Source organism: Neophocaena asiaeorientalis, unplaced genomic scaffold, assembly GCF_003031525.2.
Source record: "Neophocaena asiaeorientalis asiaeorientalis breed wild unplaced genomic scaffold, Neophocaena_asiaeorientalis_V1.1 scaffold131, whole genome shotgun sequence".
NCBI lineage: Eukaryota > Metazoa > Chordata > Mammalia > Artiodactyla > Phocoenidae > Neophocaena > Neophocaena asiaeorientalis.
Genome location: NW_020173201.1, coordinates 5302429 through 5321064, shown reverse-complemented (window position 1 = coordinate 5321064; position 18636 = coordinate 5302429). Strand labels below are relative to the sequence as shown.

At 33.6% G+C, this 18636-nt stretch overlaps 1 pseudogene; it reads right to left on the bottom strand.

Annotated features, from left to right (window-relative positions):
* Positions 1 to 6346: 6346 nt before the first annotated feature.
* LOC112399610 (proteasome maturation protein pseudogene) lies at positions 6347 to 6771 on the bottom strand (annotated as a pseudogene).
* Positions 6772 to 18636: the final 11865 nt, after the last annotated feature.

Here is an 18636-nt window from a genome sequence, read left to right as displayed (position 1 = left end):
TAGACGTAACATAATTATGTTCTCAAGTATATAATGCGATTGTATAGAAGGAGAGCTTTCAGTGTAGATCTCCTGGGAATTGAGCCTTTTCAAGTGGCTCAGAGTATAGAGAAAGGGGAGGTAGGCATTCCTATGGATTGATATAAAATGGAAATAATTATTTAGTAGGTTTTTGGTGTGAATTGCTAGACTGAAATAAATCAGTTCATTTTTGAAATACTGGAATGCAAATGGAGTCACAATCTGGAAGACTTTGAATGTCAATATATAGGTAAAGTTTTCTATCTAATAATAGGAGTGTACTGTAAATTGTTCAAAGGAGAATAACACATTGAAATATGCATATATTTCAGATTAGAAAAGTTTAAGACAAGTTAGGTAAAAATTAAGGACACCAGAAAGTAAGAATACAGTGTTTCTGGTAACTGTGCAGCCGTGGTGGATCCCCACAGTTGCTCTGGGGAGATTGTCAAATACTTCTGGACATTGCCACCTTGTTTAGGGGACAAGATTTCCTTTCATGTCTCCATCCCTATATAAGGTACTGAAGTCCTACACTGATCATGGGTACTTTTAAGTATCATAGCCGATGGATCATAGGTTGTCCACATGGATTAGTTACCGGAACATCTATATTCTGAGTCTCTTTCATTCTTATCTCTGATCTTCCAATCAGTCATTCCTACCCTTTGTTGTTTGATATACCTTATCTCTTTATGCTTTTCTAACTCATTCAATATCATCTTTTACCTCCTCTTTTTCTGCCCCCCCCCAACCCCCATGCTATTATTCTTAGATAGCAGAGCAACTGGCTCTGTATGCAACCATCCAAATATTCTTTGACCTGAAGGCAAGAGGTTTCTTTGAGGTTTATTTTTTATTTTTTTCCTTTTCATGTAACCAGAAGAAGATACCCTTAAGGGATTGGTGAGAGAGCAGAGAAGTGAAATAGTCAGAAAACAGATTAATGCTTCCAGATATAATCCTACAAGTCATCTATGAAAAAGCATAGGTGACTGCAAGATATAAATCCTGTAGATATATTAAGATAAGAGTTTAATGAAGAAAGAGAAGGAATTTGGGAGGAAAATATATTGGCTTACATGTGAAATTGTATTCCTCTTTCCCCCCAGAAAAAGAGAAGAGAAAAAAACTCTGCTTCACCCAGAAATGTTCTGAAAACTCTGCCAGAGCAACACATAGGATATTTCAGATCACCAGCAAAGAAGTTAGAGAAGGAGAATGCAATACAAAACAAACAGAAACACAAAACACAAAACAACTTACCATATAGACCAACCACAAATTTAACTTTCATACAAATTAAATATGGCTTCTAGTAGTCTTCAGGGATCAAACTGCAATTAGTAAATTCATACTGAAACACTAGGAGGTAGGCTGCACCTTGATTTGTACAATTATAACAAACCATAGTTGGCTTCTACTCTGGCACTGTCTTGACTTAGTGCTTCATTTTCTCATCTAGCTACTGTTTATGCATGAATTACCTGAGAGACATGGCTTTGAATGACTTAATTTAATAAAATTAAGTCTTTGACTTTTTTTGGTCAAAACAACTACCATTAGCAATAATGCATTTTGAATTACTATGTGGGAGTGTGCCCTAGTGTTACATGACTAAAAAGCATGCCTCAGTACATAAATAAATAAATAATCTTGCTCTTACTCTGTGTATACAAAATATATCTTTGAAATAAAATGTGTATCACTAACTCTTCCTCTCTGTTATGCAGTTTCTCAGTATTGATGGCAGTGATCTCACTGTGGCCTATATGATAGTCTGTTCTCCAACAACAACTTTATTATTAATTTTTCTTAAGCACCATTTTCAGTTGCCATTCCTACCAAGACTTTTCATTCACTAGCTTCTATTTCGTACTTCTCTAATTTTTCAAGACCCTCCCCAAGCAGACCACTCTATGTTTACAGTATAATTTTCTCCTGTTTTGTGGAGCCAATGTTGTCACCATCTCGCAAACTCAGTATGCTCATTTCTTCCTGGAGAGATTTATAAGCTTATTTTCCTTTGCTCTGAATTCCCAAAAGCCTTACCTTCATGTTTATGAATCTTACCACTTTTTAATACCTAGCTCAATTCTTATCTCAAATACTCAAAGGGAGCTTTGGCTTACCACACTGTCTATAATAACTTTCTCTTCTGTCTCCGAATAAGCGAACTGTAGAGGAAGGGCCAAATTTAAAATAATGACTGGTCATACAGTGTGTACTGTTATTTTGGGTGTATTAGTTTAGCTTGTTCATTGGATGTGACAGTCTTGGGTAAGGACCAAGATTTATAAATTTTGCTTTCTATTTAGGGCCTGGGGAATGAGTGCTCACTATCTACTCAGTTCCTGTGTGGAACATGCTTATAATTTAAAAGGGAAAAAGGGTAGAATATGGTTTCCTGTAAGCATTATCTTCTTCTGAATTCCAACAGAAGCAAAATTATTTTGGAACAACCCCAAATTAATCCAATTTGTTTATATTCTCAGACAAGATGACAGATCTTTAGACAAAGAGTTTTGTTTAATCAAAACACCAAGCTCAAATGAACAGTAACAAAATCCATGTTGCTATTCTGTTTAGAATAGATTTGCCTGCTGTCATTCCCAAACATCCATGATTAGGAACACTGAAAGACAAATAAAATGCAGGACATTTCACAAAATTGTAATGGGGTTAATATCAGAAAGCATCAACATTCTATTTCTCCTGTTGCTTTTGCAAGTAGGGTGTTGAACACAGCCAAAGCAGTTTTAGTTGCATTTAGAGTTAGAACCATTTAGATTACTCTTATATTTTGCTAAATGTTAGCTCTAGTCACAAAACTACATGGAAACTTCCTTGAAAGAGGGAAGTGGATGTATTTTTTTGTTGTTGTTACCAAAACTTTTGGCACTGTTCCTGATAAGTATTAAGATTTTCAGTATAGATTGATGGTGACTGCTTGCTTCACTATCTTTCTGTTAGGTTCAAAACAGTGAGAACATATAAAGTTTTACTTAAGATATTAACAAGTTAAATAGAAATACCTTTAATCATATTGGTTTCTATAGGACGGTAGACTTAGTGTTAGGGTTAAATATTAGTAGAACAAAACATTTAAAAATATACATTTTTTAACATCCAGCACAAATATTTAAAACTAGGTTTAACACTGTGAAAATAATGTTTATGTAGTAATCATTAGATTACTAATTAATATGATCAGGTAATCTACTGGCATTTGTTCTCTATGTGTTATTTTGAATTTCTTATTTCAAATTCATAATGCAAAGAACATGGTCATTGTTTCACAACATTGATCCAGTCTATGAAGATACAAATAGAGTAGAAGTAGAATGGGGAGAAAAAATTCATATAAATAAGATGATAGAGAATTATATTTAATTTTCCTTTACACAACATGAAATTAAAATGAAACTATGTGTTGAGCTTTTGAAATATTTTTCCTTAAGATATTATTGTCTAAGGGAGGTTTTTTTTTTAGTCTTTAAGAATAGCATTGTTCTTAAATATTATGTGTATGTACGTGTGCATATAAATGTTTAAACCGTAATTTTCAAGGGTATATAATATGATTTGACTCTTTTTCTATGGAAAAAAAATAAGAAAAATGGTGTGCTAATTCCTCTTATTCTTTCTTTCCTCCTAAACTTTTTTTTTTCGTTTATATTACTCAGCTGCTTCTCAAATCTCTGCACTGGAAAGTTTCACTCTTTCTTAGATATTTAAAAATAAGAGAAGGAAGAAAAGTTGGTACTGCATTTCCAATTCAACCTCATTAGAACCACTAAGAGAGTGTACTCACCATTTTCATCCTTGTGGATGCCCTTCTGTTTCCTTTATACATGGACACAGCTCGGACGTGTATAATATTCTTCAGTTATGTATTAGACGTATATTGCTGCCATAACAAATTACAGCCAATATAGTGGCTTTAAAGAGTAATATTTATTATGTTGCAGTTCTGTAAGTCAAATACTCAGTGTTGTTCTCATGGGGCTAAAAATCAAGATGTTGACAGGAAAGTTTGTATTTTTCATTTCCTTGTTCCTTCTGGTGTTGGCAGAATTTAGTTCTCTAAGACTAAAGGACTAAGGTTTCTGGTTTCCTTGATGGCTCTCAGCTTGGGGTCCACTTACCTCCTAGAGGCCTGTCTCTACTTTTTGTACATTTCCCCCAACATCTCAGAATTGGCAATGGGGCATTAAATGCTTCTCCTGCTGGCATCTCTCTGACTCATTCTTCTTGCCTTCTTTCATTTTTAAGGGCTCATGATTAGATCTTGCTCACACAGTTAATCCAAAATAATCTCCCCATATCATAATCCTTAATTTAATCCTGTCTACAAAGTCCTTTTTGCCATGTAAGGTAGAATATTCATAGTTTCTGGGGATTAGGGCATGGACATCATTGAGGGGCCATTATTTTCGTTCCCAAAGGTTATATTTTCTATTCTACAAAACTTGGGGACATTGTTCCAATGTTTCATATTATTGAATATTGCTGTGGCGATCTTGAGAACAGCTTAATTTTCTTACTCTTGAAAGGTCTGTTTTTTCAATCAGGATTCTCATAGAATTATTTCTTCATATTTTAGTTTTCCTAAATTTGAAATTATGATCATATTTTAGCTATTTTCCATAAAATTCTGTCTATTGACCCATCTATTATCTAAGTTTTGGACATTGTAGGAAATTTTCCAACATTTCAGGAAAATTTTTTATTATATATTTGGATATCTTTTGTATTTCATTTGTTGAATTTTCTAACTTCAGATCACCATTATTTTTATTTTATATTATTATTGTCCTCAGATCTTACCTTCTAACTCATCTCTGCATATTACTTTTGTATTTAATGTGATTATGAAAATCCTTTGTTTAGTTGAATAAGTTATATTTCTATCCTGACCATTCTATTCGTAATTTATTTTATGGTGCTGTTTTGGTCAATTTGTACCCTTTCTCTGTAATCATAATTTATACTCACTTCTGTTGCTCTATCTTTTCTTCTTTAAGCTTTAATTTAGTGAATTCATTGTTTTGTTAAGTTTTATAGTACAAAGTACTGGAAGGAATTTTTCTTTTAATTTTTCATTATGTCTTCAAGTTTTAAATGGACTATTTTAATATATTTTCATGAGTGTTATTTGTTTACATATTTAATATATTTGCATGATGCCATTTATTTTTTCTTGCTATGTTACTTTTGGGTAATTCTGTCTACAACTGTTTCTTCTAAAATACTGTGAGTGAATTCTCCATTACTCCTTTCTTATCATTACATACTTAAAGTCTGAAGGTTGGGTTTTGTGTTTTGTGCACTTTTATGTAAATTTGACATTTCCTGGTATGAGTATGACCAATACACCGAGCCCTTTGCTTTTGTTTTCTTTTTCAGTAATTCAATTAGAAGTCACTTCACTCTAATTAAAGATTTAGTTTAGTTTGCTCAATCATTTAAAAGTGCTGTAACGTATCCCTCATTAAACTTGTTCTGGGTGGTGCAGTTTCTCTTTGTTTTTTCACTAGTCTGTCTGCAGTTGCCACTGTTACTTTCTCCTCCATCTCCCTCAGACCCTCCCAATCAGAGAGGGAAAGGCCATGGTATTCCATTACTACTATGTCTCTTCAAATATGGGAGTCTTAGTTTCTCAGGATTTGCCTAAATCACAGCTTGGGAGAGGTGGACCGAGGGTTGAGAACTCTTCTAAAAACATCAGTTTCTTCTGATCATCTTCATTTCAAGTTTAGAAGAGGGAGATTCTTAGAACTGGAATCACTTTTTCACGTTTACCTAGAGATCAGCAGTCCTTACAGATTCATCTAAAGACTCAGGTCTTTTCCTACATCTTTAAACTATTCTCTGCTTGTGTCTACTCATTTCTCATTTGCTTCAGTCTCTTCTTCAGAATCATAATTATCATCCATTAAGCTCAATACCTCTGATCTTATTCCTCATCATTTGTCTTTTTTTTTTCTTTTTCTATATTCTGGAAGAACTTTGTTCCAATCTAATGTAATTCAGTTTTCTATTTTGTGGTGATTTTTTGGACATGAAGCTGATCTATATTATAATTTTCCCTTTATTATTTTTAGTTCTCTTATTTTATTTCATTAGCTCATCCATTTCTCTTTTCACTCTTTTTGACTCAGTAAGCTCACCTTTTATCTTTGTTTTCTTATTTTATTTTATTTTATTATTTATTTATTTTTTCTCATGTGTCAGTACTTTTAATGTTGTGCATGTCAAATTATGGTAAAAAACGACTATAAACAAGATGCAGCCCCTCTATTTCCATGAACAGAACACTGCATTACAGAAAACCGAGCTTATATTCAACCATCAAATGTGGTTCTCCCATTAGTTCACTTTGTGATGGGTCATTAAGAATATCTTCAAATCCAGTAGTCTCATCATTACCCCTCAAAATATCCAATGAAAGGTTTGAGCTTGGAAGAATGGAAGGTGCTGAACCTGCTGCACTGCCTTGAATTCCATTTGTAGTTTTAATGGAGCAAATAGACCCTGGATGTTTCTCAGTGTGGAAAAGTTCATTTTACCTTGGTTGAGCTGGAAATCTTTTTCTGATAATTAAAGAGGATGACTGGGCAAAAGTTCATTTTTCACATAAGAAAAACCTTTTCAAAGAAGATCATGACTTTCAAAAGTTCCACTTGCTGAAAGTTCAGTAACTGGAATACTGTCCTTTAGCTGAGCTCCAAGTTCTCTGGCATTCATCTTCAACTCGCTCTGTGAACTTGTTTTCTTATTTTAAATGTTTCCTTGTTTATAAACTTCCTGTATTTTTTTCAAATGGGAGAAAATTAGGTTTAAAATGTGCTTCTTTAATATATATGTATTTTATATAACATATAAAATAGTATTTACACATAAATAATAAAATAATATATATCATATTTAGATATTTATAATAATATTTATTTTTAGATTATAATCTTTTTTCAGAATTGTTTATATGATTGTTTATTTCTTGTTTATACATTTTATCTTGGAAAAAATAGCTGTTTATCAATGTAGATGTGTTCCTAACAGGAGTTTTGGAAATTTCTTATTAAATAGCCTTACTATCACCTCTGCCACTCCTTCTCCAGATCTCTACTTCAGGTGCTAGGTGAGATTGTTCCTAGACTTCTCATTGGTGACACAATCTCCTTCATAAGGGAGAAACTCTATTGTGCTCAGGGGAATCCTTATTCCCTTGCTGGCTTTCATATAGCCACATAATTTCAGGCTTCCATTACCAGTTTCTTTTAATGCTGGTAATTCAAAATAAAGAAGGACATTTTAAATGATGTACTCTAAGTATGTCCCATGGCTCATTCTTTTTAAAATCCCTAACTCTACCTCAATCATGGAGTGTTATCAGGGTTCATTTTCAGGAAAGTTTATATTTATTCTGAGACATTGCAGTGCTTCCTCAGTTGAGGAATGTGTCTTTACACAGATAACTGTGCCTGATTTACTTCTATCCTATCTATATGCTATTTCACATGACATCTTTATAATACCTGAGATGTGGATGATGTTCTTTTCTCAGTTTCAGTGATGATACAGATATTTTCATCTTTTCATATTCCTGTTGTGATTTCTGAAAAGGTGTCTCTTCTAAATTTGTTATCTTAGCTGAAAGTTATAACCATTTATTTTTGTTGGATCTAATTTTTTAGAAATTAAATGTGGGATCAGTTTTTATTTGACAAAAGAAAAAGATTAAACTCAGAACTAATATTTTATTTTATTTATTTTTCTTTGTGGTACGTGGGCCTCTCACTGTTGTGGCCTCTCCCGTTGCAGAGCACAGGCTCCGGATGCACAGGCCCAGTGGCCATGGCTCATGGGCCCAGCCACTCCACAGCATGTGGGATCCTCTCGGACTTGGGCATGAACCCACGTCCCCTGCATCGGCAGGTGGACTCCCAACCACTGCGCCACCAGGGAAGCCCCAGAACTAATATTTTAATCAAATATTTTAAACCTTGAAAGAGAGGCTTCTCTGTGGAAATTCAATCTTAATCAATCACAAGAATGAAAAATAACAGAACAAAATATTATTATAAATTAGTAGGTTTCTAATGTGAAATTAAAATTTTTATACATATTACAAAGTAATTTTTAAACTTTTATCCTATTACAGACTGAAAATTTTTGGAAAAGACTTAAAAATCTATTCAACAGATATTTTTAAAAGCTTCTTCTATGGGTCAGATGCATTTCTACAAGAGGATCAAGACTGCAAGGTCTCTGGTATCAATATACATGCTAATGGAGGAGGCTAGTCAATAACCAGATAGTGCTAAGTGCTATCATATGTGAAGTAAAATGGAGTGGTAGATAGGAAGTGACTGTTAGAGTACACAATACTGGGCATATGATCAAAGAAGGTCTCTGTAAGAAATTTATATTTGAGTCAATACCTTAATTATAAGAGAAGGGTGAAGACAGACAGCAGTGCAAAAGGCTGGTGTGGATGGGTTGTGGATGTAGGGATATAGCAAAATTCTGAATTAGAGGAAGATAACACATGTACTATTCAAATTTAGCACTGAGCCTTTAAGAAAAGAAAAAAAGAAAGTTAAAATAAGAATAATAAAGAAGCCTATAGAGTGGTTAAGTTAGAAATAGAGGAACCTGGCATAAACTGCTTTTTCTTCTCCTTTCTTCTCATTCTTGATTTAATATCAGAGGATTTTCATGTCTGTGGAATTCCTTTCTTGAGGTAGCTATGGTTTCCTACAGATGAGAGTTCAGTAATCCCCACTCCCAGCCTTGAAATATAATGATAGAGTTAACTCCCTTCCAAATCTCCTACCTTGAAAAACTGCAGATTTCATCACACACAGTGGATGGATGTGCCACTGAGCTGTGGGGTCCTATTCCCACAGCTGTCTCTCAGAATAGGAATTCCTTGGTAACCCATCTACTATCAGCTTCTTATATCAGAAGGAGACAATTCTGGCTTACTGTTTTTCATCCAAGTCTTAGTGAGACTCACCACAGCCAGTTGGTTAACATAAACAAGCTAGTCATTCTTGACCCTCCTTGACCAGCACAAAGTATTTTCTCATCCATTTGTATTCACATCATTACATTCTAAATCAAAACGATAACTACGAGCTTACTTCTCTTATGATGATTATGTACTTCAAATAAATCTGCTGTGAATCATTTACAGAATATCTATAGAAAAAATCAGCTTTGGAAAAACTGGCCACTTTTTATTATGTAATGATTGATCAAATGTAAAACAATACTGCCTATACACAGAAGCATATGGGTATACATTCATAGTTATTTTTTGCTATTTAAACCAAGTAAATATATATATATGATATGTATATGTATATGTGTATGGGTGTATAAATAACTAGCTTAGGGGCCATAGATAATCAGATAATAAGTTCGGAATAAATATTGGGTTATTTGACATCTAGTCTAATGTTCAGAATATTTTATCTGGATTATTTGTGTGTTGTTGTGTAGTCACATTATAATTAATTTAATATCTATTTATGAGTTTTAATTTTTAAAGTTTAAGGCAGGCTAAATAATAGGGAAACCAACTTCTGAAGTTCACATTTCTTAACTGTCTCAGAGAATCAATATGATTTTATAAGATAATCACTATGATAAGAACAAGGATCTTAAGTTTAAGATAACAGATAATTAGCTTAATGCTAAGTAACTATCAGATATTGAACTAAAACAGTGAAATCACAAAACAAATGGTTAGGACAAACACTTATAATTCATGAGAGTCAGGAATAAAGATGAAACCACCACAAGTCCTCCAGACGTTTTCCATGAGTGAAAACTTTAGCTTATAGTCTTTAATTTCAGATTCATGGCCTCAAATACCCTTCTGTAAAGGCATTTTTCTATGGTTTTCAAAGACATTTATGATTAATTTTTAAAATTAAGAGATTAGCAATTGACTTACTTACATAAAAGTGAAGAGATAGGATCTCATTTTCTTCTTTCTAGTTTTCATTTTTCTACTTGGAAGGGACAATTCTTAACAGCCAGCTTGAATTTCACCTTCCAATTTTATGGGGAATAATATTATCTCCTCTGATTCTATGAAGGTGAGAAAAGTCTAACCAATTATTTCTCTCCAGTGGTGAAAGGTGAATTTTCATTTCACTATATGTTTTGGAAAATCAGATATCCAATCCATGAGATCAGAATTCTGTTGGGTGCCTATTCAATTAAAAAAAAGAAAGAAAAATAACTACTTGCTCTAACTTTAGTTCCTGTGTAGATTAATACAGATAATTAAGCAGCCTTTAATTCTTCAAATGCAAAGTGAATTTTACACAGTCCACTTAAAATAATAGACAATAATATTTCATTAAACTCATTAACAATGCTTTTGCTGTTTGAGTTTATTGTTTGTAGTTTATAGCTACAAAATATAATTTGAAAAGCACATAGGAAGTTAGAATTAAACATTGGCTCATAGATTTTCTGAGAACAGAGTCTCTTATTGTTGGATGTAGAGCAGATCATGGGAGTTTGTATTCTTTTCAGAGTCAGGGCTTGAGGAGAGACTGAGGAGATAGAGACTGTCACACATCTTCCATAGGCTGATCAGGGGTGAGACGAGGACTGGACCACAGGCTCAGAGTTCACATACTCTGGCACCTGAAAGTGGGTTAAGTTTCTGTATCACAGAGTGAGAGACCATACCCTGTCCAAGCCAACACTCTTGGCATCTCTGGAGGAAATTCTACGTTCTAAATGATCCACTATACCTTTCAGGCATTTTTTTTCCACAGTAAGTATAATGATGTAGAAACAAGAAATAATTATTAAAAGAATGAATATGACCATTATATTCATTCCTTACCTTCATTAATAGGTCTATTATGTCATGCACTGTGACCAAATAATTATAAAAATACATTGGATATAAAAACACTAGCTACCACCTTTGTGCATTAGTTTCATGATTTTCTCTTCTGTTTTGTTTTTATTGCCATACATGTGCATACAATATATTAAAAACTTTCTCTGTGGTGTCCCTGCTCAGCCAAAGTTTATGTAATGCCTTTGACTGTTTGCACAATTATTCACGCTTCATTAATTGAATATGCATTTATTGAGCATCTACTCTTTTCCAAATAGTCTGTGAGATAAAAAGAATGCCAAAGCAAATGCAATCTTCCTCCTGGATTTCGTCTCAAGGAGCTCAGAAAGTAGAAGGGAAAATGGACCATTAACAGCTAACTCTGTCATAAAATGATGCATGGTATAATAACAATAATGAACATGTTGGAGGGAGCAGTGATTTTTATTTGGGTTACAAGAGAAGTCTTTACAGAGTGCATAGTATGAACTGGACCTTTAATTTATAGGAACTCAAAAGATAGAAAAGAGCCAGAAGGACATTCCAGAAAAATGGATCACTAAGGAAAGACAGGACAGTGTATATCCAGCAAGTTTTTATTGGATGGTGGAGTGTTGGTTGGGGGAATAGCATGAAGTATAGTCTAATTTTAAAATGGAATACTAATGGTGTGCAGGAATAACGCTATGAGCACTTAATTCAATTATTTTTCTTCCGTATCAACTAGGCATGCCCATGTTTACCATAAATTTTGAAATTAGGTTTCAATCAAGACCTTCTGCCTTAAAGCAAAAATTCTTCTGGATAGTATATCTTGATCATTATATTAAGATTTCCCTTGTTACAATTAATTTATAATTTCTAATAGATGGTATCTATATTCTGTGTAAAGATATGTAAAGACATTTCTTTTTTCAAGAAACTGGAATTAAGGCTTTGTGCCTAAAGGAAAGAAAATGTATCTTCCTAGTTCTTGTCTCCAATGCAACTATTATTTTCAATCAGCCTCTTTGTTCATACTCTTCTCTCCAATATCCTTTCCATTATTGTGGGTTTAATTTAGACTCTAAAAGTTAGATCATTATATATAGTACTAAATTTAATTCACATGTATATACACTAGTAAATATGAACATTTCTTTGAAAAGTATGTTTATCAAAGTGACATAGTACAGGTTTCATAAAATATAATTTTGAGTTTTCTGTAGTCTTCTGTAAAAAGCTTTCTTGGAAACTGTGTTTCTTTCTAGAAATAAAATGTAAATGAGCCGTTTTATTTATTCTACTTGATTTTACATTCTTATCAACTTCTAAACATTGCAGACAGGAATTGATCTACTCAGTCCTTATCTTCAATGCCCACTTGAGTTTACACCTAAATATAAATGTCTTCATAATGGTTGGTGAATAATGGGTAGTCAATGAATATTTGCTTGGTAAATAATAGATTATGATGGAAAGAAAAAAATATCCCGAAGTAATCTAAGAAGATTGCTATACATTTCTCAAGTTCTTAAATCAAGTTCTTAAATGTGCTACAGTATCTGCAATTGGTAACTTTAACAGTGTCAATGGCAAGGGATGTACTACTACCTCTCTACTTCATGAAACAGCATTTCAACTGTTAGAAGAGCTGTAGAAATGCTTTTCATTCAGCAAAAATAAATCTCTCTGTCTCTCTCTCACACACAGACACACACACATACACAAGCAAAACAAAACAAAAACCCCAGATCATTTTATGCATTACAATCCTTCATTGTTGGTCCCTGGGTAAGTCCCTTGCTTCCCCAAAAAGTAGTTTAAGAAAAAGTCTAATTCTTTCTGTGGACACATATTTCCTGAATTTGACACCAAGTCCTAAAGTAGCCCTTTTAATGCCCATCTGACTCTTACCTACAAATCTGAAAGACTGACTTTTGATGAGATCTTTGAAACAACCAATTTTTATACCAACCATTTCTGAAGGCTACCCTGTTTCTAGTTTTATGAGATAATGACTTCTTTATATTTTGCACTAATTTTGTCAACTGATTCTTTTACTTTTCACCTGGATTATACTAGCTAATATAATATCTATCAAATCCAATTTATTTAGATCTTGAGTTTATACACAGAGTTATAAAATATATACCAGTGTATTTCTGGACAAATCTTTAAACATTTTTTTTCCTGATGTGGAAGATTATGATAAATGTACCCATTCAGAATCCAGTGTCCATATGAAATACTAGTCTAAAAAATAGATAGAGATAGACTTCAAACCCAAGTCTCTCTGCCTTTAACCTCTGTAGATGGCAAATATAAACAATTCTTATCACCTCATCAGTTTGTTTAAAATGCAGGACCTCCACTAGACAAGGCCCTAATGTGCCTACTTTGAGTCATTTTATGTGGCTGAAAAAAAAGTCTGCATTTCTTTTAAAGGTATGGTATATGTTAGAGTTTCCTCTAATTTTCACTGGCCTTATCCTAAATTATATTTATTCAGTGTATTTTTGCATTATCTTGGAAGTTTAAATTTACCTTTTGTTCTAATGGGCAGTTTCTATACACATGTATATAGTTCTGTCTTCTTCAACTTCTGCAAACATTACAATTCTAATCCACCTGTTTGATTTGCTTCCTTTACTTCTAATAGAGTTATTCTATCCCTGTGGAAAAAAAGAGCAGGACATTTTTTTTTTATGCTGCCTATGGCAATTAGTGATTTATTTCAAACATTGTTTATAAAAAAAGGAAAACAGAACTCTAAGTTTCTAACATGATGGTTTATCTTAAAATATAAAATTGAGAACTATAGTGTTTCTAGGTTAGTTGATTGATCTTTTTTCCTTAAAGATTTTCTTCAAATGATATTTTAATGTATTTTCTGTTTTTTTCTGAGCTCAAAGTTCAACTTGTTTCTCTTAAGTCATTACTTGATCGCTAAGCCCTATATTACTCAGGTGTCCTTTGTGTCTCATTTTAATCTTTGGAATGTTTTGAATTCTGGGGTTATTCCTGAAGATACCCCTCAACACAGTGGTGAAACTAGAAATCTCTAAGAGAAAGTGAAACAGAAGGGTGATTTGAGGAACCCCAAATCCTGCTCTCTGTATCAGTCCTGAACCCTCTTGTACCATTTGCAAACCTGCACATGGTGAGAATGACTGCTCTGTTCTCCTTTGCAATTAAGTACAGCATTGCAACGTAAAAAGAGGCAGATGTTGACACCCATCTGCCGGTTTGTACCAGCTGCATACGTATTCACTTTATATTTTTGGAAGGAAGCTTAATTCCTCTGTGACGAAAACACTGCAAAATTGTAACCAGCTTATCAGCCTAATTTCTGTAAGACAACATATTTTCAACTCGCAGTCCCTCAATATTGCTAGTAGAATAGTTGAACAAAAAAATAAAATTATACTTTGATGCAGACTTTTATTCACTTGTTTGGAATCTTACATGTAACTCAGTTATCATCTTCGGGCTCTAGGATTAAGAAAATTCACTTTTGTTAACAAGTGTTGATCATTACTGGCAGTCTTTCTTACCAGGAGCCAAGTTCTTTTAGACCTTGGGGCAATAGCTGCTTCAGCTGTTGCTGTTCTTTAGCTAGTCTCTCATCTTTCCTCAGCCACATTCCCTTAACCCCCATTGTCTTCAAAGAGGTGGCAAGAATAGAGAGGGAAAAACTTGTGCAGCGCTTATCTGAATTACAAGTACACAAAAACCATGGGCAAGAAGAATACAAGAAAGGCAATTACCATTTATGATTGAATGATGCCCTATAAGAGTGCTTTCTAGTAATTAGGGTTTTTTCCTTAATATTCTTTAACAAAGTTTTCTTCATCTCTTCAGTATTTCCTCTATTCTTTTTATCTCTATCTACTCCACTTCATCCCAGCACAGAAGTATTATTTTTGAGTCTAGCATGCATACAGATAACTTATACAAGTATGCTTGCCTTCAGACTACTGTGCACCATTTATTAAAACCTGATTCCTAGCACCACTCTAGATTTGCTAAAACAAAAGTACCAGTGGATAGGACAGTTCAACACACACACACACATACAATTTAACATGCCAGACACTATTGTAGTATTTGAAATACATAAAGGAACAGTCCAACATCCTTATCCAGTGGATCTTTGTTCTAGGGACAGGGACAGGAAACTGGTTGGAAATTCTATTTGGAGAACACTACTGGAAGTAAGAAGGCTGACCCAAAACAATTTATTATTAATTGCAGCTCTCAATTTTCAAAACTTGGATGGCTTAGAGGAAGTTACTCATACATACACTCAAAGTCTCAGTTCCTTATCAATACAATGCAACTTTAATTATACCATCCTAATTGCTTTACAAGTACTTGTGAAGGTTAAGAAAAAAAAAAACTTGAATAGGACTTTAAAACTGTTAAGTACTATACTTTACCATGACCACATGAAAAAGAACAAGTTTGTCAAAAGAGAATTCAGATTTATGTTTCATAGTGTAAACAAATATGTTAGATGAAAGTTGTGGTAATGGAGGCAGATATAGCTGGAAGCAGATTAACATGTGGGTTCTTGTTTTGAAGTTTCATGGAGCTCAGGATACCAGATAAAAAGAAGGTAAAGGCAATTTTTCAGAGGATCTTAAACATGGATATGATTACATTTGCATACATTGTCAATCCCTTTTATGTTCAGATGAGCAACCCTAGAAGCTGAACAGCAGGGAGTGATCTTCAATGATTACAATTTCAAGAAAAGAAATGGGAGTCATGATCTTGGTTAGCCTATATGTTTAATACTTTTTGCTTTTATATCTAAAATTAAATGTAGCACTTTTTATAAGGTCATGATAAGTTGTTGAGCTTCCAGATGCTCAACTTTGTCTTTCATATACATATAAATGCTTTGTTTTTCAGGCAGTGTGAGTTTGTGTAACTGAGGGCATTTTGTTTGTTCACTTGCTTTTAGTTTTAGATATGTGGTTGAGCTCAGATATTATCTTTCTTCTGAGGCATTATTTTTTTTTCTCTCCTTAGCTTTCTTTACCTTTTATTTTCTTAAGTATTAAATACCGCTTTTGGACTCACAAAGACCTTGGTTCAAGCTGGCTCTACCATTTTTAGCCTTGAGCAATTAACAACTTTATGTTGGTTTCCTCATCTATAAATTGGGTGAAATAATAGTACTACCTACTAAGTTTAGCCTGAGAATTAAATGAGGGAGTGGATGGGAACAATTAGCTGAAAATATGTCAAGTAAGTGATCAATAAATGAGTTCAATTACCTTTGTAAATATTGGTCTTTGCTTGGAGTTTTTAAGTAAAATCTGGCACAGATTGAGTTTTTTGAGTTTGAGTATAAAACTGATACTATAATCATTGTGAGATGTCAGACATCCTGCTTTTTCATTCCCAATACTTAATGAAGTATTGGTTGCAAAGAAATGCATTCAATATTTATTTGCTGAAAGGTCAGTAAATTGAAAATATATATGAAAATATTGACAAAATATTATCCTACGTCAACTTCTTGGATGATAAAGATATTATGGTAAATGGAAAATTAAATCTGTTTGAGCAAGAACTATTTGTATAACAAGTATACACCCTAGTGTTAGTTAAAAAGTGCTTTCCTCAGATAGAGTCCTATCACTATTATAACCATGATCCATACGTGTTGAATACCTAAAATGACTTGGGAGAGAAATTATGAGACTCTACTATATCACATTGCTGAGCTCATCTCTGAAGACTCCTTTCTACATTTCTTATAATGCCTCTTACAAATCTTTTCTACCCTACATAAGCCCTGATGACAGTCCAGCTCCATCTTCTCTTCTTATTTCCAAAAATTCTGTCTAAACTGTTGATGACATTCAACAGGAGTGTCTCTGCATTCCTCCCTTGTCCTGATATATCTCTAGCTATACTCTTTTTGTTTCAGAAAATGAAACTGAGCATTTGTTTAAATCAAGACACATTGACTCTGCTCTTAATATCACCCACTTCTCTTCTGGGATCTTGCTTTCCCAGTTCTCTATTATTTCTCTCTTTGCATTTTTAATATTCTCATTACCAATTTATTATTTTTGTAACAACAAAAATATGCCCACATCCCTATCTTTATTTATTTATTTATTTATTTATTTATCTATTTATTTTTGCGGTACGCGGGCCTCTCACTGTTGTGGCCTCTCCCGTTGCGGAGCACAGGCTCCTGACGCACAGGCTTAGCGGCCATGGCTCACGGGCCTAGCCGCTCCACGGCACGTGGGATCTTCCCGGACCGGGGCACGAGCCCGTGTCCCCTGCATCGGCAGGTGGACTCTCAACCACTGTGCCACCAGGGAGGCCCCCCACTTCCCTATCTTATACTAAAAAAAAAATAAAAGGGAAAAAAAACTCCCTTATACATTTTTATCTCTAAAGTTACTATATTATTTCTTTTTTTGATGCTTTAAAGAATTCTTAAACGTGTTCTGCTATATCTGTTTCACTACTACCACTTAGCCTTTAACCCATTGTATAATGACTTGCCTTTCAGGTTCCTCTATCTTTCTCTCTCCCATTCTTCAAATTCAGATGTTCCTCAGTAATTTGTCTTTGGTCCATACCTGTTTTGTTATATGCTCCCTCTCATAGACTACAATAGCTTTAATTAACATCCCAGTATTTATACTTCCTAAATCAAAGTCTGTAGTAGTAACCTGTCATTCCTTTCCTTTCAATCCTGTCATCTTCCACGTCTTTAAATTCAGGTATCATAATGTAAAACTCTTCTACCTGGATATTCTTTTGGCATTTTAAACTGAAAATTAGTCATGCCATCTTTCTTCTCAAAAAAATATTCTCCAGATTTAATTCCCTCTCCTTCAACCTTCAGGCATCAAATCCTCCCCTCATTTTCTTGCTTTAAAGTCACCAATAACCAAGTTTTATCACTTTTATCATCTATTCTCATCCATTCCTAAGGTTATTTTTGTAGCCCAGAGTTTACATTGCTTGGGCTATTATTATACCCATGCTCCCCACTATATTTCTATTCATAGTTTTGTATTTGAATTCCAGAGAAGTTGCAAAGTTGCTGTGTGAACTTGTAGATAATCCAGCTAATTCAATGTTCTATCTGAAAACCAATGAGAAAACACTAATTCTTAGGGACTTTTAAATAATATATATTATTATATAATATATATCATATAATATATATACTATAATGTAAGTGTCTCAGGCAGTATATATTATATATATTTTAGCATACTGCATATGGCATACTTATACATTTGATAAATGCTATCACTTGTTATTATCACAGAATAATTATAGAATAATTATCAATCACATCCATAAATCTGCAATCTATTTTATACATAATTTATGGGTTTCATTTTCCCATAATACAATGTTAATTTTGTCATTCAATAATTGAAAATATTGATGTGGTTTATAATGTTCTGTAGAATAGTGTAAAACCTTATTAGTTTGAAATTCCAAGTCCTCTATAGTTTGATTTTTCACAAATTACCAGCTTATCTCCTCCTTTTAATTTTTTCCCTCAAATTTTATTCAGAATGAATTAGTGATAATTCTGTACTTTGTATTATGGTTTATCACTTCAAAGGAAATGTTTTGCTCCAGACATTCCTTCCTTTTAGATATTCTACCAGTCTAACAAAGACCTGTTGAAATGTAAAAGAAGGCAAGGAAAGAAGGAAGGGAGGCAGGGAGGGTGGGATGGAGAGAGGGAGGAAGGA